The sequence below is a fragment of the Natator depressus genome, chromosome 3, assembly GCF_965152275.1.
Source record: "Natator depressus isolate rNatDep1 chromosome 3, rNatDep2.hap1, whole genome shotgun sequence".
Taxonomy (NCBI): domain Eukaryota; kingdom Metazoa; phylum Chordata; order Testudines; family Cheloniidae; genus Natator; species Natator depressus.
Window position 1 is genome coordinate 9,805,658 of NC_134236.1, and position 24,400 is coordinate 9,830,057.

Consider the following 24,400-nt stretch of genomic DNA (forward strand, 5'->3'; position numbering starts at 1 on the left):
TAAAAAAGACAAGGTTAAGGGGTGACTTGATTACTGTCTATCAGTATCTAGATGGGGAACAAATAGTTAATAATGGGCTCTTCACTCTAGCAGAGAAAGGTATCACATGTTCCAATGGCTGGAAATTCAGACAGAAAATAAGGAGTACATTTTCAACAGTGAGAGTAACTAATAATTGGAAAAAATTACAAAGGGTCTTGGTGGATTTTCTATCACTGACCATTTTAAAATCAAGATTGGATGTTTTTCTAAAAGATCGGTCTAGGAATTATTGTGAGGCCGGTCTCTGGCCTGCGTTATCAGGAGGTCAGACTAGATCAGTGGTCTCCAAAGTGGGGTGTGCCAGAGGATCCCGGGGGTGCGCGGCAGGAGGAGCACTGCCGGATAGCACTCTGCCGTGTTTTTTTCTTCGGCGGCAGCTCTGCATGCCTGCGGTAGGTCTTCCCCTCTCCTTTCTTTGGCAGCACTGTGGGGGTGCGCGATCCAAAAACTTTGGAGACCACTGGACTAGATGATCACAACAGTCCCTTCTGGCCTTGGAGTTTATAAATCTGTGACCTCCCTTGAGCTGCTTAAATAATCTGATAATTTCTGCCTAGTGGTATGAGACTGTGACTGGGAGCCAGGAACTTCTGCCCTGTGATCTTGGTTTTAATAGTCTCATTCTGTAGCCATGGGCAGATAGCTTAACCTGTGGCTCTGTTTCCCCTTTCATAAAATGCCTCTACCTCAAGAGGATGCGAAGAGTCTTATTGATCGTTCTAGAGCTCTTTGAAGATGAACAGTGCTATATACAGACAAAGTTCTCATTAATTTTATGGCTCAAAGTGTTGGGGATGGGGGAAGGGGGTTATGACTGAGTTTACATATACAGGGCCAGAGCCTCAGCTGGCATAAATCAGCATCACTCCATTGATTTCAGCACAGCTACACTGATTTACTTCACCTGAGTATCTGGCCAATGGCACTTTATTGGCTGCACCAATAAGCCACATTGCTGTTACTTTATGAGGTTCCCTTTTTATTGACATCCTGCCATGGAACATGTCCAGTTAAATCCAGTTTTATGTTTTGGCTCCAGCGTTTCTCAGTGCTTTCTATTTTGCTGGATTTAACTGATCCCAGTGGCACCTTTTTATGATGTATTCTATTCAGCTTCTTCCACTGCCTCAAGTACAACAATAATCTAGGAATCCACCTTTTATTTCAAACAAACAAACAAACAAACAAAAAACCTGTAGGACATAAAGCTTGTAGCTTCCTTGACTATCTTCTATTAGAGACAAAGAGGAAGACTTCTTGTGGAGTCTAAATCCAGTCAAATTAAACCTTAATCATAATATTTTCTGTGGAATGTCATTGTGTATGTATCATTTGCCGGGGAGGGCAAATTGTTTGTTCTCACTCAGTTAGGAGATGTTTTCAGTTATGATTATGCTGTCGTGGTGCCACCTGTCAGAAGATCTCAAAGCACTTTATCAGTGCTTATGAATTAAGATTCAGAAGGCCTCAAGGAAGTAGGGAAATAAAATTCGTTCCATTTCACAGATGTGAAAAGTGTGGCACAGAGGTGCCATGATTTTCCCATGGCCAGGTAGCAAGTCAGTGGGATTAGAGTTCCTGGCTCCCGAGATTGTGCTTTTCCCACTTGAGCATACTCCTCCCTCCACCCATATATGCTAAGCTAAAAGCTCATTTCCTTTTTGTCCTTTTATTTGGCTCCCCTCTTGTCAACCTCTGTTTTGGTGAACGTCCTCCACTAAGAGCTCCAGTGCTTGGCTCTGATTCAGACTTTAAGATCACATGATTGCTCTCCATTTAATTGCTGCCCTCTGCATTCCTAATAGTAGAAATTTAACTGGCTCGTAGCTTTGTCAAATTCACTCCGCTGGCTGGGAGAGTTATAAACAGCAGCAGCGGCAGTGTCTGTTCGCAGACTCTCGAAGGACAGCACTGCATTGGTTCATATTCGGAAGGTTATCTGTGCAACCCTGTAGCCTAACTCAGTGGTTCTCAACCGGGGTACACAGAGGCCATCAGCTCATCTAGATATTTGCCTGCTTTTACAACAGGCTACATAAAATGCACCAGTGAAGTCAGTACAAGCTAAAATTTCATACAGCCAGTGACTTATTTATACTGCCCTGTATACTATACGCTGAAACGTAAGAGCAATATTTATATTCCAGTTGATTTATTTTATAATTAGATGGTAACATGAGAAAGTCAGCAATGTTGCAGTCGTAGTGCGCTGTGACACTTTTTTGTATTTTTATGTCTGATTTTGTAAGCAAGTAATTTTTAAGTGAGGTGAAACTTGGGGAGTATTCAAGACAAATGAGACTCCTGAAAGGGGTACAGTAGTCTGGGCAGGTTGAGAGCCACAGGCCCTGCCCCCGCTCTGCCCCTTCCCACCCCCTCCCTGGAGCCTGCCATACCCTCACTCCTCCCCCGCAGAGCCTCCTGCATGCCACGAACCAGCTGATCGGGAGGTGCGGGAAGGGAGGGGGAGGCACTGATCGGCGGGGCTGCTGGTGTGTGGGAGGCGCTGGGAGCGGGATAGGGGAGCTGACGGGGGCTGCTGATGTGTTACTGTGGCTCTTTGGCAATGTACATTGGTAAATTCTGGCTCCTTCTCAGGCTCAGGTTGGCCACCCCGGCTTAGCCTTATGTCACTAGAAGAAAAGGAGTACTTGTGGCACATTAGAGACGAACCAATTTATGTTACTAGGGAATGCTTCTGAATACTATTAGGCCCCAGATTTTTGGACAGTAGATAGAGCTATCTGTTGCTTTTTCTTTGTGAAGCGACAAGCACGGCCCTCTGGGAAACCAAAGCTGCAAACACATTTGTCAGTCTTGACACCATGATCACGATTTCCCACGCTACATAGGTGCAAAGACACATTTTAGAAAATCACAGGCAAATATTATTGCTTTAGAATAAGCACTATAGAAATTTTGAATGTCACGGTGTGATTTTTAAATACATTAGCAGACAGATAGTTCACTCAGTATCACAGAAGGAACTAAAAATATATTTAAGTAGAATTTTTCAAAATACAAAATGCATTCCAATTTGGCTTTTGTCTAATTTTTTTATCTCTATCTATTTACATCTATAGTCCTTGTCACCATGGTATTTGAGTACCTTGTAATATGTAATGAATTATTTCCTCAAAGCAGCCCTGTGTGGAAGGGTAGTGTTGTCCCAGTTTTACAGATGGGGACCTGAGGCACAGGGTAAATTAAATGACTTGCCCAAGGTCACAAAGGAAGTCTGTAACTGAGCAAGATGTCGAACCTATGTCTCCTGATGTGTTGGTTCTCAGGGTACCAAGGACTGTGAATCACCTTGTTATCCCTCTGTCTCCAGGGCAAGGGAGTCCTGCTTGTGCTTAATTGGATGTCAGCTCCTTGATGCCACCAGCCTGTGAGCCACCCAGACACTCTCCTCTGTGCTGTGCCAGCCCTTACTTTGCCTTGTAGGTTAACAGTCGGTGCACCCCAATCCCCGAGCCCTTTTGGAGTGTTCACCTGTAGCGTCCAACCCCTTCTCTACTGAACACTTGCAGAAATACCAGGTCTGCTGCCCCTAAGGGAATAGTGTATATCCCAGCTTGTGTGATACAACTCAGGATCAGCACTCAGCTTAATACCACAGCACTCAGCTATATTTATAGTGAAAACACCATCCATAAGTTTATTACCAAAGTTTTAAGAAATAGAGAGTAAAGATAATAGAAACAGCAGGTTTAAAATAGGCAAGCCACTCATCCGGTATCAAATTGAACAGTTCTGCTTTTCTAGGGTTTGTCCCCTGTCTTGTACTCAAGACAAAACTGGATGTGGTTTTGTCTACTACCCGATGGGGGGATGCCTTTTTGAAGAGCATGCTGCCCTGCCCCCGCCAGCATGCCCTTGCGTGCAAGTTCATGCCGGCAGTGGCAAAGCGGTGCACTCTTAAAAATGGCATCTGTTCCCCCGAGCAGCATGACTATGTCATGCTGGTGGAGGCAGGGTCACCCCAGCTGGGGCAGGCTTGCACCTTTCCCAGAAGTACTGTCATGTCTGGTATTCTGAGAATGCCTGAGTGCCTAATAGGATGCTCATATAAAACAAAATTCTAACTTGCTTTCTAGAGATTAACCATAACAGGTTAACCTCCAGTCTGAGTACATTTATATCACCTCACATATCTTCTGCAGTGTTTTCCACCAAACCTGTTTGAGATCCTGTTTTCATGACTATAAATGCACTCTCTGTTTACTTCCTACATGCAGGATAAAGGGGTGTCTTCCTTGCCTTTTCTTTCTATTCCCTCAAAGTACTTTTTTTTGGCCCTAGAGTCAGGATAACTTCCCTTAGCTTATTCTCCAGAATGCTTATTTCACATTCCCCCGTTGATTTTGTATGTAAGTGGGGTTTCCATTGTATCAGCTTACAATTAGGGCTGTCAAACGATTAACAAAATTAATCGCGATTAATTTTCTTAGTCACGTGATTAAACAATAATAGAATACCATTTATTTAAATATTTTTGGATGTTTTCTACATTTTCAAATATATTGATTTCAGTTACAACACAGAATACAAAGTGGACAGTGCTCACTTTATATTATTATTTTGATTACAAATATTTGCACTGTAAAAAACAAAAGAAATAGTATTTTTCAATTCACCTAATACAAGTACTGTAGTGCAGTGTCTTTATCATGAAAGTTGAACTTACAAATGTAGAATTATGTACAAACCCCCCCTACATTCAAAAATAAAACAATGTAAAACTTTAGAGCCTACAAGTCCACCCAGTCCTACTTCTTGTTCAGACGAACAAGTTTGTTTACTTGTGCAGAAGATAATGCTGCCTGCTTCTTGTTTACAGTGTCACCTGAAAGTGAGAACAGGCATTCACATAGCAGTGTTGTAGCCGGCATCGCAAGATATTTGCATGCCAGATGTGTTAAAGATTCATATGTCCCTTGATGCTTCAACCACCATTCCAGAGGACATGCGTCCATGCTGATTACGGGTTCTGCTCAATAATGATGCAAAGTAGTGCGGACCGATGCATGTTCGTTTTCATCATCTGAGTCAGATGCCAGCAGCAGAAGGTTGATTTTTATTTTTGTGGTTTGGGTTCTGTAGTTTTTGCATCAGACTGTTGCTCTTTTAAGACTTCTGAAAGCATGCTGCATACCTCGGCCCTCTCAGATTTTGGACAGCACTTCAGATTCTTAAACCTTGGGTCGAGTGCTGTAGCTATCTTTTAGAAATTTCACATTGGTATCTTCTTTGCATTTTGTCAAATTTGCAGTGAAAGTGTTCTTAAAACGAACAACATTTGCTGGGTCATCATCTGAAACAGCTATAACATGAAATATATGGCAGAATGCGGGTAAAACAGAGCAGAAGACATACAATTCTTTCTCAAGGAGTTCAGTCACAAATGTAATTAACACATTATTTTTTTAACAAGCGTCATCAGCATGGAAGCATGTCCTCTGGAACGATGATACGAATGTTTAGCACATCTGGCACGTAAATATCTTGCGACGCCAGCTACAACAGTGCCATGTGACCGCCTATTCTTGCTTTCAGGTGACATTGTAATTAAGAAGTGAGCAGCATTATTTCCCATAAATGTAAACAAACTTGTTTCTCTTAGTGATTGGCTGAACAAGAAGTAGGACAGAATGGACTTGTAGCCTCTAAAGTTTTACATTGTTTTTGAGTGCAGGGTTTTTTTGTACATAATTCTACATTTGTAAGTTGCACTTTTGTGATAAAGAGATTGCACTACAGTACTTGTATGAGGAGAATTGAAAAATACTATTTCTTTTATCATTTTTACAGAGCAAATATTTGTAATAAAAGATAATATAAAGCGAGCAATGTCCACTTTGTATTCTGTGTTGTAACTGAAATAGATATATTTGAAAATGTAGAAAAACATCAAAAATATTTAATAAATTTCAATTTGTAATCTGTTTAACAGTGCGATTACATTTTTTAATCGCGATTAATTTTTTTGAGTTAATCGTGTGAGTCATTGCAATTAATCGACAGCCCTACTTACAATGTTTAATTTACATGTCAACAGAGAGACAGGTGAATACACCTTTTTGTCAACTCTGCCTCGATACAGACTTTAGGAACTTATTTTCAGTATAGATATGTACCGCCTTAGCTAATATCTCCATAGATTTCATAACAATGTTAACGACCAGCTTTTGTTTAAGACCTCACATGATATTCTTTGGTGAATAAGATCGTACAGACCAAGATCTGAATATTCTTGTACCTGCCTTGCCAGTTGGCATTGAGGGGTTCTTAGGGTCATGGCTGAATCGTAGATCCAGTCTTTTGTCCACTAGAGTGGGAGGGGTCCCAAACTTTTTTCCCAGCTGCAATAGGTATTGTGGCCCACTATTAGCACTTCTTGAGGAAAATTATTAATTTTAATGTTTACATTCATATAAAGAGTAACACTGTAAATAAACAATGTAAATTTTTCCTTTACATTTTAATGTAAACAATTGTAATGATAGAATACCTAGCAATATGCACGTAAAGAAATACTTCAAGATCTTTCAAACCAAACAGTTTTCGTAAAACTGCACTTTACAAATATGTTGAGAGAGCAAAATGTGGTGTTCAAACAGAGAAAACACCGTGTATAAATGTACAAATGTATAAAACTGAACAATAAGCAACACAACATTAACAAAATTGTTAAATAACATGGTGTTGATTTTAAAACAAAATAGTTGTCCAACAGTGTTTTATTTTTTTAGTGTAAAATCTGAATTTCTATGCTGTGTAAGTAAAGACCCAACCCTATTGTCTTCTAATGAGAAAAGAATCAAATATTGTAAATAAAAATATAAAATGACAGTTATAACACACTCAGGCAATGGGTACTCATCCGATCGGTAAAGGAGAATCCAGACATCAAGTACATGTTACCATATTTTCTTACCACTTTCTTTTTTTGGCTGGCTCATTTTGTGTAGCTGCAGATGGTCCAGGACTGGGACTTTCATTATCTTCTCCACTAGTGCACCCTTCTTGTTTTTGAAAAATAAATCGATCCATGTCAGATTGCAATACTGCTTGCTGTTTTTTACTGTTGTAAATGGAGGACTGTGTCTGTGTTGCTAGGTTACCTTGCAGTGAAACGCACTGTTGTACTCACGAGACTTAAACTTGACATATTGCAGCTTGTTTCTTTAAAACAAATCCGTTTTTTCTATACTCTGACATATACAGCTCAAAACATTACATTTATTTAGCTTTTACTTAGATTACACGAGTCACGTGGAGTTAAAGGTTTACTAAGAGCTTGACTGGAGACTGCAGTTGTGCCAGCAGACCACCTGGGACTGTGTCGTGGCCCACGATTTGGGAGCCCCTGCAGTAGAGAACCCTTCAGTCCTGCAAGGTGCTGATGGTCCTCAAATTTCACTGACTTCAATGGAATTTGAGGTGCTTGCAACCTCACAACATTGGGTCTTGTGGCCCACTCCAACAAAGCATTGACTTCAGGGGGATTACTCCCATGCTTTACATTACATGTGTGCTCTGCTGGATTGGGGGCCTAAATTAGCAGTTTTCAGTCACTATAAATCGTGTTAAATGTTAAATACTACAGAATAACTTGGTAACAATATGTCAAAATAAAATGAACGTTGGCTTCTTGTCTGAACTGCATTAGACAGCAGTGCTTTAAGTTGAACAAACAGCTTGAATGAGTTGAAAAAAAGCTGGGCTGCTCTTTCCTACCAACAGTTACCAAATGCCTCTGTATTTATAACTTAGCCATCTGTGGTAGGGTAGAGTTTGGGGGTTGGGGAGTTACTCGGATGTCCCCTATGGACATTTCTTCAAGGGTATCTCTGGAAAACTTCAAAGTGTGTGTTTTGAGGGAGGAAAGGAAAGGGGAGGTCTGACCTGCACTGACACACAGAATTCAAGGGAACTAGAAGAAATAGAGCAGGCCCTTAGAGCGGTGGGCTCACTGAAGCGAATTAGCCCCATGCATTGTTCCTTCTCTTTTACTGCTCCAAAAGGCAGCCTCAGCGTTCTGCAGTGCCAGCCCAGTTTGGGCACTTAACCCCCTCAAATCAAAGCTTTGCAAGGGTAGGTTGCTCCTTGCTGCTGTCGCAGTACCACTTCAGGAGTGTTTGCTTATATTCCCAGGTGTACTACAGTATGAAAGCTTTTGTTGTTCTTTATAATGGTGTTTGAGTGAATTTTTGGTGCTTGGTGAAAGATTTTTGGACTGAGAGCTCTGAAGGCCTCTATCCACAGAAGAGGCACGGTGTGCTCAAATCCACCACAAACCATTCCCTCCCAGTAAGACCGGGGTGGGCATAGTAGAGGGTCCATATCTGGGAGTGAGAAGTAGTTCAGTCTTCATGGTCTAGTGACAGTCAGTCATTTAGCTTCTCTGAGACTGCCATGAGGTGGCCAGTTGTGATTGGGTGTATTTGTCTACTAGAAAGGCCACCATACAATGGTCAGGTGGTAACAACTTTCAGTTGCTAGTGACCTGGGGCACAGGAGAAAAGCTCTATATTACATTACCAATCTCCTGAGACATCTCGTCCCTCACGGCTTACTTCTGACCACCCTTCTAATCCCCTTTTTGCGTATTTAATTGCTTCAGTATGAAAATTACCCTTTTAAGCATTGTGGCTCTCATTAAGATACCATCTCAGTGCAGTTATGTAAATACAACATAATAAAATAGCTTCTTGGAGTTATGTAAAATGTAATATTAATTGTTAATGACTTGTGCGACAATGTGATGTGATATACTTTTCCTGTGACCCTCAGTATTTAGCTTTGAAGTAAAACCTTCTTCCCAGACTATTATCTCTTGATTTTCCATCTTCAAATCACCAGGTACAGTAGGAGACAGAAGCTTCACTGCATATCGGTGTCTCTGTTAACAAGCAACATTTACTTCTCTTCCCCACCCATCTTTACTAACCGGCAGTTTTCTTTAGCATCCAAGAGTGTGAGCAAAAACTTTCATGTCTTGTAAACATTCCATGTTTTGTGGACTTGATCAGGATTCCCATGTGCAGCATTTACAATTCCACTTCCTCGCTCTTTGGATTGCAGCCCAAGTTCTGTGTTGGGTGAGGCCATAAGTCTGAATTGGAAGCCGGGAGGGAAAAGACTGCATTCCATTACACCTGTGGCTCTGAGACATTCCAATTTCCAACGACTTTTTATATTTACTTTTTCCAGCATGGCATAGGTATTGTCATTCGGTGTTTCCCTGCCCTCTGGACCTTACTGTGTTGTTTTTTTGGGCAGTGATGACTTTGTGCTGTTAAAATACTTAACTTTACATGGTACCTTTCCTGACCAGGGGATCCCTTCATCGACCGCTGAAATGGTGGTACATATTCTGCAAAACCTGGCAGCTGTTCTGATCGTGCATACTGCGCCACCACACAGAATGAAGTAAAGAAAAACCCGTATCCCTTAACAACTACCATGGGAATTTCAATAGAATGTAATTACCTAAATTAGAATTTGGTCAGGACACCAGATTAACACTTCTTTTTTGTGAAGAGTGCCAAGGGATTCTTAATGGCCAGAAATATTCAGGATCTCAGCAGGATCCAGGGTTCAGCAGCACAGTGCTCCTGAGCATCATGCTGAGGCACTGGTTTCTGTAATGATTGAGGGATGCATATTACCTATTTAGTTCCCTTATCGTTTCCTGCAGCACCCTGGGTTTTCTTTAGAGGCTTCCTATGCAAGTACTGAGCAGCCTGGCTGAAGACTGAGAGATCCAATACCACAAACTGCGGTTAAGACAGCTACCTGCAAACATACCATGAGATCATTTAACGCACAAATGGTCACGGCCTGGGTGCTATCTGTTCTGAAAGAAGGCAAGTTTCAAAAACACAGAATCAATTAAAATGATAGGAAAGAGACCAACCTAATGGCTATTGTAGTGGAGGAAGGGGGTGAAAACTTTGATTGCTGCTGCCTTGGAGAGCGACAGATGCTTTTCAGGGTTCATCTCAGGCTGTGGGATGGTGCCAAGAATCCGTAGCACTGGCCTGTATCAGATCTTCTAAATAGCCGCTCAGAGTAACTTGAAGTGCTTTCCAGGGGGAAGGAAACACCAGTACATTAGATGTGAGAAATGCTTAGAAGTAAATGAGATGGGAGAGATCTGGCCATGGGAAAGGCAGAGAGGTAAAATGGATGGAGTTGGAATACAAGAAAGGAGAGGGGGATCATCCCATCAGAAACTGCAACTCTCAATCCCAGGTTCACTTCCAGGCAGACAAGAAAGGTTCCCAGCACAAAGGTAGCTTTAGATTTAAACAAACAAACAAACAAAAACAATTAGCAAGATCAAAAGATTTGTTTTAGGTTAGAAAAGGTGCTAACAGGACCCCTGCACTGAATTTTAACCCCCTTTTTTTTAATCACTGATGGAACCCTTCACCCAATTGCATACAGTTTTGAGGTGAAATCTTGTGAATACTGCTGGGTAAAGGGAGTGAAACCAATAGCTGTGAAAGTGGAATGGAGTGAGAGCTGGGGATACGTCACCATGCCACTATCTTTATTAGAGAGGTGTACTTGAAATGGTGCTGATGTCCTCTCCCTATGCGTGAGGCAGATGAGCAGCAGCTCTGCACTGTGGGGGAGGTCAGAGCAGAGAGTTCCCTCCGAATGGATTGGAAGTACTGATGTCTTAATAGGGATAAAAATGATAAGAGAACTAAACCAGAGCTGCTCTTCCCTAACTGAAATGTACATAATAATCTTTGCAGAACTTAATGAAGGAAAGGAGAGATTTGCCAAGCTGCCTGCTTTTCCTGAAAGCTCACTGTTTCTTTGGGGGCTTGGAAGATCAGTTCTCCACTTCTTTTTCCTTCTCTGCTAAGTCCAGAAAGGATTGTATCAGTGAGGGAATTTCATGAGAGAGAAGCATGAACTGAGCATAGCATAGCATAGCATTGAGAGCCAGATTGTAAAATCGTTGGGGCAGGGATCACTTTTCGTTTTGTCTGTACAGCGCCTTGCACGATGGGGACCTGGCCCATGACTGGGGCCCCTAGCTGTTGCGGCAATACAAATAATAAACTCCTGCCTTCTGATCCCTGCTCTGTCACATCCTCCCTCTGTGGGCTTGAGAAATCTCTCTGCCTCAGTTTCCCCTTTTGTAAAATGCTAGTAGCATCTACCTAAGTCACAGAGACGTCCTGGGGATGGATTGATTATTTTTGTAAGGCACTTTGAAGCTGCCTAGCTTCACAGAGTGGGAAGAGGGGAGTTCCAAAAGCATGGTAAGTATGGAAGAATTGCTGTACCAGATCATTCAATGGACTATGCTATAATCCTTGGTTTTGGACAGTTATGAACTAAACAGATTAGAGGGGAAATTTCTTCCTTCTCCAGCCAGTTAGTGGATGGCCTCTGCTTTGAAGCACGATGGATAATATCACTTATACATGGTAAAAATGTACGTTCATATAAAGGTGTGATCCTCTTTTGGAAGCTTACTTTGAACCTCTTGTATTCATTAACTATTTGAAAAAGTTTCAGATACTGCATACAAGTTTTGCAAAGTGTATTCAAAATTTTACATGCTGTACAGTCACTGAACAACTCTTGTTTTAAAAACGGTAAGTATATTGCAAATGCTGTGGTGGATATGCTTAAGAATAGGGTAAAGGTGGTGGGAAAGAGTGAGTACAGACAAAAGGGTGTGTATGTGCCCAAGAGAGGATGTGTGGGTGTGTTCATTAGCCTGGGTGACATCTTGTCTAGGTAACTTGTAATGCTGTCATCTGTTGTCTTCTTTCTGGAAAATATAATGATGTACAATTTCCGAGAACTTTTAAACCTGCAATACATCTTCTGTCCCTTCCTCTGTGCAGCATGCTCCCCATTTGTGAGAATGAACTTCATACCACATAACCAATAGTGAGCCTTCCACCTGGTGTAGTTGTTTACACCGGTGGAAAGTGAGTGTAAAACGGTACTACTGGCACGAATGGAGAATTTGATTTGATTGCATTTTACCACCATTTTGCACACATGTAAATGACTATAAAAGTGCAAGGCAGTGGAAAATTGGGCCTACCCTCTTCAGATTATACATTTTCAATGAATAATTTCTGTGTCCTGTTGTTAGGACTCCAAGAGATTTCCATTGTGTTACGGTTAGAAATTTGCTAACTGCAATTGTCAGCCTACCCCTTTTGAGCAGGTAAAATCCTAATCTTTTACAATATGATCAAGCGTCCCTTTCTGACCAGATCTGTCAATGTATATGTTCTGGGGCGAGAGATTTGATTCCAATGGGTGTGAGAGCCTTTCAAGAGACACCAAAGGTATATTCTATAATATGTAATTAATATTTAAATGCATGAGGCCTGTAAAAAAAAAAAAAAAAAAAAAAAAAAAGTACTGAATCTCTGTACAGACAGGCATAACCTAGTTTTGCAAACCCTTCTTGCATAAAAGGTGGATTCCATCTTTAGTCTTCCCCCCCTCCCCCCCAACATTCTGTCTCTTATTCCCCAACCCCTGTGCTCTGTTTTCGTCCTCCTGAAGGATTGCCACCTATCCTAAAATTTGCACGATTATCCTGATTTTTAATAAGGTTTACCCACAACCTGCTGTTGTGTTAAACATGACATGTCCTTATTTACAGTGTCTGTAAAGGTATGTTTAACATCATGTTAACATGACTCCTTCTGGTTGAAGCTTAACACAACCTAGCTTGCTAGTGAAGAGGAGTCCAGTGGTGTGCTTTAGATCTTGCAAGTAGGGTTTGCAGACAGTCCAGGGCTGTTGCAGTGTTTTTCATTACATCCTTTTTCATGATGCAACAAGACCATCCTTCATGGGATACTGCAACATGTGATAGATAACCTCCCCAGAAGTCTGGAACACCATTCATGATGTAGACCAGTGATGGCACATGACCATCATTTTGTAAAGTGTTACAGAAGTGCACGGTGACTGAATGACTTGGGATAGAAATCTCAGAATGGATCCTTGTTGGTTAAGAATTGCTCCTTAACCAACTCGCCCCATTGCTGGGGGGGGGAAGCCCTGAGCCTCCGCACCTCCCTGTCGAGTGAGTGGCCCATGATTGATTTTTTTTTCTGTGGGTCAGTGGCCCATGACAGAAAAAAGGTTTCCCACCCCAGAGCCTGCACCCCCAGCCAGAGCCCTCACTCCTCCCTGTGCCCCAACCTCCTGCTCCAGTCCTTAGCCCCCTCCTGCCCTCCAAACCCCTCAGTCCCAGTCCGGAGCACCCTCCTGCATCCCAAACACCTCATTCCCAGCTCCAACCCAGTCTGCACCCCTAGCCAGAGCCCTCGCACCCCCCCATTCCTCAACACCCTGCCCCAGCCCAGAGCCCCCTCCCACACCCTGAACACCTAATTTCTGGCCACACCCCTGAACCAGCACCCCCAGCCCAGAGCCCATACCTCCTCCTACACCCCAACCCCCTGCCTCAGCCCAGAGCCCCTTCCCATACTCTGAATCCCTCAGCTGCACCCCCCAGCCTGGAGCCCCCTCCTGCACCCCAAACCCCTCATCCCTGGCTCCGCCCCAGAGCCCGCACCTCCCGCATCCCAGCTCCCTGAGCCAGCCGGGTGAAAATGAGCGAGAGAGGGAGGGTGGGGAGAGCAAGAGATAGAGGGAGGGGGGATGGAGTGAGTGGGGGTGGGGCCGTGAAGGGGTGGGGCATGGGTGTGGCATTGGAGGAGGGGTGGGGCAAGGGTGTTGGGTTTTGTGTGAGAAGAAAGGTGGCAACCCTTCTATGCAGTAATCATGGCATTGATGCTTTAGGTCAATGTTTGAAGGGTAAAATTGGGGGGGGGGGGGGTGGAAGGGAGGTTGTCCGCCTGACCATAATCCACCGGGCAGTGAGTGTGCTAAGCATCCTGGTCAGTGCCTGATCCACAGAGTAAGTCTGTGTACGGGCCTGGCTCTCGAGCTCAGACTATAGCAATGCGTGACTTTTAGCTCTGGAGGTCCCTGCTTCCATCCCCAGTATCAGCCCAGGTGGCGAGTAATAGCACCTACATGATTAGGGAATGCTAATGCCCCCCACAGAGGAACCTGGGTGCGTGGGGGTCATTGTACGCTCCCTGGTATTGGGGGGAATCTCGGTTTCTTGGGCCCTGTGACGACCACACGAGAACTCAAGTCGTCGTCGTTGTTGTAGAAAGATTAACTTCTCTGTCCTCCCTGGGCGGGGCCTTTTGGTCCATTCATCTTCCAGGGACTGGGGCTGGCAGTGGGACAGCCCCCAGTAGAAAACCCAGGGGCTGTTGACCGGGGCAGGGGAGGGCCAGAAGCCCCCCCAGCCCGGCTCCTGAGGAACCCCAAGGGTGAGCCCTAGGGTGGGCAGTGGCGCAGACAGGCGGGGGGGTGGGAGCAGGGGCGGTGATGAGGGGGGATGGGGCTCTTGCGGGGCAGGGTCACGAGGAGGGAGGGGGGATGGGGTGGGGGAGCGGGGCAGCGTCTGGCTGTGAGGCTAGTCCCACTGCGGCTGCGCAGTGAGGGTATCAGCCACCGCTGCTGCTGCTCCTCCTCCTCCTCCTCCTCCTCCCATCCCTCCCCCTCCACAAGGGGCTGAGGAACGCTTCGGAACTTCGACAGTTTCCGTCAGTTTCCGGACTAGACCAGCGTCCTCCTACGCGTGGGCCCCCCTGCTCCTTTCGGTATTTTCCTTCACCGCTTCGGCTACTTCCGTACGGCCTCGGCTAGTGTCGTTAATTTCCGCTCCTCGATCGGAAATGGCCGAAGACGTGTGTGATCCTGCGGTTTAGGGGAGGTGGGGAAGACCGGCCGGCTTCTTGGAACAAACCAACTGTGCCTGGACGGGGGGGGGAGCAGGATCGAACGGAGGGAGGCGAAGAAGGCCGCAGCTACGGCTCCCCCCCCTCCCCCCGTCCGAGGGCGGCGGCGGCGGCGGGGTGAAGCCCAGGACGGCGCCTCCCAGAGGGGGGCTGCGTGGAGGCGCAGGAGGTAGGAAGGATCATACCATGTACTGGGGAGGGGGGAGGCGTGCAGTGTAAAGCGACTCTGTCCTGTTAGCCTGGTATAGGAGCCGATGGGGATGGGGGGAGCCTGAGGGGCCAATGGGGGGGGCAGCCAAGAGCTTGGAGATGGGTTGTCCGCCGCCGCCGAGTGGTACAGTCTTGGGGGGGCGTCGTTGGAGGGCGGGGCAGCACCAGGGCCCTGCTGGGAGGGCGGGGCAATAGGGATGGGTGTGTGTATGTGTGAGCGCGCGGGGGGGGGGGGGCAAACACCGTGATGGGGGAGGGGTACGTGTTGGGGTGAGTTTGTGTCGGGGTCAGGGACCCTTGCAGGGGAAGGGCATGTGTGGATGTGTTTGTGGGGCAGCACGTGTGGGGGTGGGGTCAGGGACCCTGAAGGGGGGGGCACGTGGGGGGGGGTCAGGGACCCTGATGGGGTGGGTGCGTGGTGGTGGTGGAGGTGTCCAGCACCTTGATGGGGGGGTGCATGGAGGTGGGTGGGGGATCAGGGTTTGGGAGCCTGATGGACGGGGACGTGTATTGGTGTGTGTGGGGATCAGGGTCAGTGACCCTGACGGGGGGCACGTGTATGTGTGGGGGGCAGGGGTTCCGGCTCTCATGGGTAGGAGCTGTAGTAGTACCAAGGACCTTCGTATGTGGGAGGAGAGGCAGTATCGGGCCTGGGGAACCCAATAGGGATGGGGGTCCTGCATCAGAACTAATTGGGGAGTCCTGCTGTGGAAGGGTTGGGGGCTCTGCCAGCGCTCGGGGTTCTGATGGGGGTGGGATTGAGGAGGTGGATGGACCAAGACTGTGATGTGCTTTGGGTCTTCTGTGTTTTGTGTCTTCAAGTACATCATCTCCTTCTGTGCTGGACTCAGTTATGCAGTGCACTGGTTTCTGCTGGATGGCACTCTGATTACTAGCCTTTGCTTCTTCTACTGGTGCATCCAGCTTTTGTGACTGGTACTCATAGGCCTCTCCCTGTTACTTTTATAGATTTATTTTTAAATTAAAAAAATGTGCCTATAAGAAGTCAGGAACGTAGGTATTGCCAGACTGGACCAGACCTGAGATCCATGTAGTCCAATATCCTGACAGAGGCCAGTGCCAGCTGTTGCAGAGGAAGGCGTTGTTAACCTCCAGTGGGTATATGTGGGATAATCTGCCCCCAATGTTAGGTTATATTCTGATCTCTAATAGAGATTGGTTTAAGACCTAAAACATGAGGTTTAATATCCCTTCCAGAGATTTTGTTTGCAATAACATTTATAACTGTGGATAGTCATATTCTTGTTATCCATCTAATTGTTCAATCTCTCTCTGAAACTTGCTAAATTCCTGGTCTCGTCTACTTCTTGTTTCAATAAGTTTTGCAGTCTAATAACCTGTTATGAAAAAGTATTTCATTTTATTGATATTGAATGTGCCCTTGCTCTTGTGTTATGAGACTGGAAGCACAAAAGCTCCTGATCTACCTTCTCTAGACCGTTTGTTATATTATATGCTTTTTAGCATATCCCATTGCACATCTCCTATCTAAGGTACGTAATCCCAATCTTTTTAATTTCTCTTCATAGGAGAATTTGTTCATCCCCATAATCCTTCTCCCTGTACAAGGGCTTTAGGAGATTGTATACTTCATATTATAACATAATACCACCGGTAGTCTTGACTTAATCCATGAATCTTACTGGTGCAGTGCTCATGTGTTGCTGTTGGCTAGTTGCTCTGGCCCTAACCAACTGTGGCAACTCAGATGCCTGCATAGTTGAATAGTAAGGATTGGAAATTGGCTACATCCTCAAGGTCTCAGTTGGGGAAACTGGTACCATTGGGGAAACTGCTAGCCAAGTTATGTCATCATGGAACAGCGAGACCAGGCCAAACAGCTGAGGAACAAAACCATACCTTCCAGAACTGCTTGTTTCTCTAAAATTATGACCAGAAACAACAAAAAAAAAAAGTGTCTTGTTTTTGTGTATGCTAAAATTCAAAGACCTTGTTAGTGCCATCTGAATCTTTTTCAACACTGTCTGGTACAGTATGTACTTACATATCTCAGTAAGGTATCTCAGCTCTAAAATTTCCTTTTTGGGTAAATCTAGTAACTGTGTGTGTATGTCAAGAGATCTAAATAACTTGCTATCCTGCATTGCTGTTGCTCTCCCATTTAAAAAAAAATCTGTTTTAAGGACCTGATCTTGCACACCTGTATGCACATGTGAAAAAGGGTGTTTGTGTAAGCATTTACAAGACTGAGGCCTGAGACAGAATCATCACCAATATATTTTGGTTTGTGGATTTGTGTTGCAAGTCTCTTTAAGACTGTCAGGTTGTCAGGGCAGGGGCCATGGTTTTTATACACTGTCAGTGTTTGTTCATTACTGGGTAATCATAGGCTATTTTCCCTGTTTGGTAAAATCAATATTAAATGAATGAGTCTTAACTGTTCTGATACGCAAAGGCACAAAAATGCGGGATGTTGTATTTACAAAGTATTTCTGAGTGGGAGTAGTGGTTAATTTATCTTGGTATTAAATCTGCTGGAGGAGGAAATTTAGAGTGCTCCTCTCTCTCTTTTTTTTTTTTTTAAACACTGATAAAGAGTTTGACAGTCCCATCACTACATGCAGCTTTATCAGTATTCAGTTAAGGCTCTGCTGTGTCTCTTCTCTTCCGTTCTTCACGCCAAGAGCTAGAGTTTACATCGGTTCAGCTCAGTGTTAGAGAGCCTGGAACTGGGGTAATTGACTGCCTTGAGTTCAGCAGAGAACAGCCAAATTCTTCTGGCAGCTGAACTATTGTGCAAGACGGTCCTTGATTTGAACTTCCCAATATCTCATTGCAAAAGAGATGTTCAAAATAATTTTCTGAAACAGCCTAACTTTGGAAGGGGGAGAATGTTAACAATTTGATGTTTTGCATGTGGGAGTCTGTGTCGTAGAGGTGGAGTGGAAGAACCAAATGCACAAGCTAAAGGGAAACAGAGTGATCTCTTGAGTTATCTTGACCCACAGGGCTCATTCACACAACAAAAAATAAAAAGGAAGGGGTGTTTTTGAGCTACTAAAATGGGGTGGGGAAGGGGAGTTTTGCTATTGCTGGAATTCTTTTAAGTATGGCTCTCCAGGACAGTGAAGACAATGAATTGAATGTTGGGCAATGAGGCCTTTGCTTGGCAAGCTCTAGGGGCAGCAGCAGCATGGGTGGAAATGCAGTTCAGGGACCACGCTACTTCCCACCCCAACCTGACCCTTTCAGGCTCAGGAAACCAGTGATATCATCAGACTCTGCGTTTCACAACTTTGAGCCTTTTACTCTTTACTAATTGTCTGTTTGTTCCTTTCCCAAGTGCTCTCTGGTGCCAGTCTCATTCTATTCTATATAGATTCTTATACCATGGTTACCATTGTAGTTTTTGAGCCCTGTCTCCTTGCTCTTGATGCCCACCACCATCTTTCTGCATTCCCTTACTCATAATAACAGGTAATCATCAAGTGATCCTTCCCCTATCGCCCATTCCCAGCTTCTGGCAAACAGAGGCTAGGGACACCATCCCTGCCCATCTTGGGTAATAGCCATTGGTGGACCTTGTTATGGTCTTGGCCTTCACAACATCCTCTAGCAAAGAGTCCCACAGGCTCACTGTGTGTTGTGTGAAGAAATACTTCCTTTTGCTTGTTTTAAACCTGCTGCCTGTTAATTTCATTTGGTGATCCCTAGTTCTTCTGTTATGAGAAGGAGTAAATGACACTTCCTTATTTACTTTCTTCACATCAGCCATGATTTTATAAACCTCTATCATCTCCCCCCTTAGTCATCTCTTTTCCGAGATGAAAAATCCCAGTTTTATTAATCTCTCCTCATATGGAAGCAGTTCCATCCTCCTAATCATTTTTGTTGCCCTTTTCTGAACGTTTTCCAATTCTAATATCTCTTTTGAGATGGGGCGACCAGATCTGCACAGAGTATTCAAGATATGGGTGTACCATGGATTTATATAGAGGCAATATGATACTTTCTGTCTTATTATCTATCCCTTTCCTAATGATTCCCAACATTCTGTTTGCTTTTTTGACTGCTACTGCACATTGAGTGGATGTTTTCAGAGAGCTATCCACAATGATTCCAAGATCTCATTCTTGAGTGATAACAGCTAATTTAGACCCCATCATTTTATATGTATAGTTGGGATAGTGCTTTCCAATGTGCATTACTTTGCATTTATCAACATTTGAATTTCACCTGCCATTTTGTTGCCCACCCACGCAGTTTTGTGAGATCCCTTTGTAACTCTTCACAGCCTGCTTTGGACTTAACTAGTTTGAGTGGTTTTGTATCATCTGCAAACTTTGCCACCTCACTGTTCACCCGTTTTTCAAGATTATTTATTAATATGTTGAATAGTACTGGTCCCAGTACTGACCACTGGGCAATACCACTATTTACCTCTCTCCATTCTGAAAACTTACCATTTATTCCTACCCTTTGTTTCCTATCTTTACCAGTTACTGATACAAGAGAGGACCTTCCCTCTTATCCCATGACAGCTTCCTTTGCTTACGAGCTTGGTGAGGGACCTTACCAAAGGCTTTCTGAAAATCTAAGTACACTATATCCACTGGATCACCCTTGTCCACATGCTTGTTGACCCCTAAAAGAATTCTAGTAGATGTGTTTGGACAGATCCTTATAGGATGGGGTGCTGACCCTGACTGGAGTCTTTGGGTGCTACTGTGATGTAAATGAATTGCAGGCCAGTTGCATGTAATTTGCTTTCTGGGTATATTTTATACTTGCTTATTTGACTGGGAAAGCAACATACATGCATGCACACGTGCAGGCCTTTCTAAATGTTGAAGAGCACATAGTGTTTAGTTGTGATTTTTATAGTGCTGTTTCATGGTGGTTGCCATGATTGAGTTTGGCTTTTGCAGCTCAGCTTCACGCTGCTGCTTGTCACACAAATGAGTTAGATGTTGTTTGGAAAACAGGTGCAAAGCCAATGAGTTCTGGGGTTTGTTAGGATGGGTAAAAGCAGCACCATGTACAGCTCTGCTGCTTACAGATAATCAATCCCCAAACTGTGTAGGAATAAAAAGCGCTGAGTGCTGGCTGACCAGGTAAATTGATGTTATTTCACAGCAGACACAGTGCCAATTGTGAAGTGCAAATTGAAATCCCATTTTGATAAATTGTTACTATTAGTTAATTGAAGTCTGTTGCCAGCCAGAGAGGTTTAGTGGCCTGACTAAGCTATTGCAAATGGATTTACCTCTGAAAATGTTGAAGGGATATTGAGTAGTTTAAGTCTAATATTTGACTTGCTTTCAAATTGCTATAATTTTGTAGGGAATGTCCTATAGATTCCAATATCTCAATTTTTAAAATCCAACACTTATTTGAGAACAAAGTTTAAAATATCCAGTATTTATATAACATCTACCTAGATGTTGTGCTCCCTCTGCTGGCTTTTGCAGCTAACTGTAGATAAGGTGCCACAAGTACTCCTTTTCTTTTTGTAGATAACCAGCAATCCCAATTCTCAGAGTTGTACTGACATGATCAATAAGTCCACAAAGTGAAACTGACCTCTCTCTCTTACCGGTTAAAGCTGAGTGAAATACAGTGTTTCCCTGCCCTTTATTACTGTTAAGAAAGCAGCATTGCTAGTCAGTTGTGGCCCTTTGGTCTTCCATGGAACAATTATATTTCATAATAAGTACAGAGTTTTTATTCTGAACTGTCTGTTTCACCTATATCTCCGGAACCCTTCCTGGTGGTTTTGGTCTTGGATGTGCTAGCAGTACAGGTAGCCTGCAGTTCATTTCAATGGATATATCGTTTTGTTTCCTCAGGTGCTTGCTCTGACCTGATCCTGTAGGACAGACTCTCTTCTCATTATGTATTTGCCTGTCTATGTGCTCTACCAGTTGATTTATGCCATTTGGAAGTTATGTGGTCTTCTCAAATATAGGCCAATAAAACCATCATCTATTAATCAATTTTTAGGAAAGTTATCTCTGCCAAAATGTCCAAAAGTGTGCTCTAAACTTGGGGCCCAATTTGAGAGACCTGGGCCTGATTTTAAGAAGTGTTGAGCATCCACAAGTCACAGTCAAATTGGTGAAAGATACAGGTTTGGTATTGTGCTTTGTGGACTGGAGCCCTCTGTTTCAGTGCAGAATAAAAACAGTATGAGCAATGGCAAGTCTAGCTTCCATCACACTTTCTCATTAGTATGCCCCAGTTATGAACTGGAAGACACACCCCCATACGTCGGAAGTACAATCAATGGAATGAAACAGAGCACAAGAGAGGCTTTTGTGTATATTACTCCTGGGGGAATTCTCCGCAGATTTTTTTTTTTAAAATCTGCACAATATTTTAAAATTCTGCCAAATTCTGCATATTTTATGTGTCATAATAACACAATATACTCTCTCCAGTTTCAATTATTTTGATAATTTATTTCAAAATACCTGTCAACAAGTATGTCAACAATACAGACAACAGCAAAAAACATTTCCCCAGGAGTAGAGAGTTCAAGGAACCCCTATAACAGCCCAGTTTAAGTTGGGGGGTACTGGAGGGGGCTGTGAGGGCCCCCAGAGCCCAAACACCTGTACTCCCATCCTCCCAGAGCCCAGCTGTGGGGCACCCTCCAGCCCAGACCCCAGCATCCTCCTTCCCCACAGAGCCCAGCCGTGGGGGCCCTCCTCACCACAGAGCCCAGGTGTTGGGCAGCCCCCAGCCCACACACCAGCACCTCCAGATCTTTTACTTCCCCCAACTTCTTTACTGTCCCGCTGGGGGACGTGGTATAGTGTGGCTGTGCCCTTCCTCATCCTTTCACATATCTGGCTGGGTCTCCCAGACCCTCTCCCCTCCCTGGGAGAATGAGGATCAAAGACATCAAAGACCGTGCAGTCTTGAGCCCAGCCAGGCTGGGTGCTCTGCTCACTGCAAGCTGGGCTCTGCAGAGTCCAGCGGCCCACAGTGGCGGCCAGAAATTCTGTGGGGAAAGCAGGGAATTCTGCATCTTGCAGTGATGCAGAATACCCCCAGGAGTAGTATATGCCTTCGCCCCAGTGTATAAATGATAGACAGGAGTGTTTTGAAATAAAACCTATTTACCTTTCTCTCTGGTGTTGACCTTTGGGCCTGGTAGAATTGCAGAGCTATTGCATGTGGGTATTTAATTACTATCTGAGCTTATTTGGTGGGAACTGATGTTGGGCATTTCTGCTGTCTTACGTGTTGTGTGCCATATGCCCTATGAGGGAGTGGAGTGGAAACTGCTGACTAGCAGGTGAACTCTGGAAAGTGTTAGCTAACAGAAGAAAATGAACCCTATAGCCTAAAAGTACTAAGACAGCCAGTAAACTGATGGAGCTTGAGAGCTAAGAGCCCTCCTTAAAGCATATAAAGAGTTGTTGTTGATGTGAAAGCGCTGGTGTTTTCGTGTCCATCTGCTGAAAGTCGGTGTGACAGGCATGGGAATTTCCTGCAGTAATCTTGGAAAACCGTATTGAAGTTAAGTTTAAGTATCTTTGGCGTCCATTGTATTAAATGCAAAGGTTACGTATTATTGTGAGCCTGGATGATCAAACGACTGTACTGAACAATGTTGCAGACAAGAATGGTCTTTTGGGACAATATGTGTAAAGTGGGTTTCCTGAGGAATCTATGGGAGGAGGTGAATGCAAATTCCCCACCCCTGATTATGCAAAACCCCAGCCTTTTGAAGCTACGCTCTGAGGAGGAGACCATTATCTGCTGATTATCAGTTCAGGGAATCTGAACATCAAAGGTGCAACATGTAATGAAGGAAAGACTTGGGGGGTGCTAGTTATGATATGAGGCTATTACGAACTTATAACCACAGAAAAACCCTTCAGTGGGGTATGAAAGACTGACTCCTATCAGAGCCCTTGTTGGAGTTGGGATGATCTCAGGTAAGCTTATTAGTGTGCGTGTAGGTTCTTTTATCACTGTTAATATGTTTTCTCTGTAATGCTTTGGCCTTAAAAATAAATGTGCTTGCTTATCAAGAGCTATGTGTTAACTTATAACTGCTGGTAATTACAGCTGTGTATAGCCTTCAAAGAGAATGTAAAATGCAGACACCAGCCTATTTGGGCATTCTGGTTTGCTGGGAATATCACAGTGTAAACAGGGAACTGTGCAGCTTGGAAAAACCCCAGTCAGGACAGGAAGGAGAGATGTGTCCCTCTACCCAGGAGAGGTGGTAATTGAGAAGCCTGGAGTGGGTGCTCTTGAGGGACCACAGAGGGGGAATACATGGAAATCCAATTTTTGGCAGGCCATGTGTGCAAAAAAATTTCTGTGCAAATTGTGCTTCTGTGCAAATTTTTGTGCGTGCGGTGCTTCGCCGTGTGCGCGGGGTTTAGGATCTGTGTGCGCAAACAGTGATGGGCAGTTGCCTTGAACTATGACAATAGGCTCCTACCACTCCCTCTAGGCCAGAGGTGGACAAACTACGGTCCGCGGGACTATCCTGCCCGGCTTCTGAGCTCCCGGCTGGGGAGGCTCGCCCCCGGCTCCTCCCCCACAGCCTCAGCGCTCTGGCCCGACACTCCTGTGGGCGGTGTGGCTGGCTCTGGCATGGCAAGGGGGTGGGGGGGTCCCAAGGGGCAGACAGGGAGCGGTTGGATGGGGCGGAGGTTTTTTTGGGGGGGGGAGGGGGTGGTCAGGGAATGGGTCGGGGGGGGGGGGGGGCTGAATAGCGCATGGGAGTCCCGGGGGGCCTGTCAGGGGGCAAGGGTGTGGATAGGGGTTGGGACAGTCAGGGGACAAGGAGCGGGGGGGTTGGATGGGACGGGCGTTTGGGAGGGCAGTCAGGGGACAGGGAGCGGTTGGGTGGGGCAGAGGTTTTGGGGGTGGTGGTCAGGGGATGGGGAATGGGGGGGTTGGATAAGTGTGGGAGTCTCAGGGGCCTGTCCGGGGTGTGCATAGGGGTCGGGGCAGTCAGAGGACAGGGAGAAGGGGGCGGTCGGATAGGGGGTGGGGTCCCAGGGGGGCAGTTAGGGGCGGGGGTCCCAGGAGGGGGCGGTCAGGGGACAAGGAGCGGGGGGTTGGCTGGGTCAGGGATTCTGAGGGGGGCTTTTGGGGGCAGGAAGTGGGAGGGGGCAGATAGGGGGTGGGGGCCAGGCTGTTTGGGGAGGCACAGCCTTCCTTACCTGGCCCTCCATATAGTTTTGCAATGCCAATGTGGCCCTCGGGCCAGAAAGTTTACCCACCCCTGCTCTAGGCTGATATAGAAGTAATTAACAGGTAAAAAACTACTTTTGCCCAGCTTCTGAAAAAAATGTAACACCGGT

General features: G+C 45.0%; 1 protein-coding gene across 3 annotated transcripts in view; it reads left to right on the forward strand.

Annotated features, from left to right (window-relative positions):
- EXTL3 (exostosin like glycosyltransferase 3) overlaps positions 1-24,400 on the forward strand; it is a 219,324-nt gene that overhangs the window by 13,945 nt on the left and 180,979 nt on the right. Inside the window, exon 1 of one of the 3 annotated variants that reach the window (XM_074947406.1) lies at positions 14,898-15,042. The exons of the other annotated variants lie outside the window; for them this stretch is intronic. The gene's annotated coding sequence lies outside the window, so the exon portion shown is untranslated. Of the gene's footprint in view, positions 1-14,897; positions 15,043-24,400 lie in introns of those variants that run through there. 3 annotated transcript variants of the gene reach the window in all.